General features: G+C 49.8%; 1 protein-coding gene across 4 annotated transcripts in view; it reads right to left on the bottom strand.

Annotated features, from left to right (window-relative positions):
* The window catches only part of timm44 (translocase of inner mitochondrial membrane 44 homolog (yeast)), an 8,543-nt gene that overhangs the window by 4,687 nt on the left and 3,456 nt on the right, over positions 1 to 400 (bottom strand). The gene's annotated exons all lie outside the window — the stretch shown is intronic.

The following is a 400-nucleotide window of genomic DNA, read 5'->3' as shown; positions in this document are numbered from 1 at the left end:
CCGTCTGGTATGGCAGCACTACTGCTATGAACCGCAAACGCCTGCAGAGAGTGGTAAAGACTGTGGAGAAGATCACCAGGACTCCACTGCCCTCTCTGCAGAGCATTTACCACTGCAGGGTGCGTAGGAAAGCTGCCTCCATCCTCAAAGATCCCACCCATCCCCAACACTGTTCACCTCCCTACCCTCTGGTTGGCTGGAGGTTCAGAAGTGTGAAATGCAGGACCTCCAGACTGAAAAACTCTTTCTTTCCCTCTGCCATCAGACTCCTAAACAGCTGAGGAGTTTATTACCAGGAAATACGTCATGTACTGTTTACATTTACTGTTTACATTCTCAGTTTGTACATGCATAATTGCACATTGACTGTTGACTGCTGCACATGCGGCTCCCCTGCACC

Source organism: Monopterus albus, unplaced genomic scaffold, assembly GCF_001952655.1.
Source record: "Monopterus albus unplaced genomic scaffold, M_albus_1.0 scaffold129.1, whole genome shotgun sequence".
Lineage (NCBI taxonomy): Eukaryota > Metazoa > Chordata > Actinopteri > Synbranchiformes > Synbranchidae > Monopterus > Monopterus albus.
The sequence above is the reverse complement of the archived record's forward strand: the minus strand, read 5'-3'. Positions and strand labels throughout refer to the sequence as shown.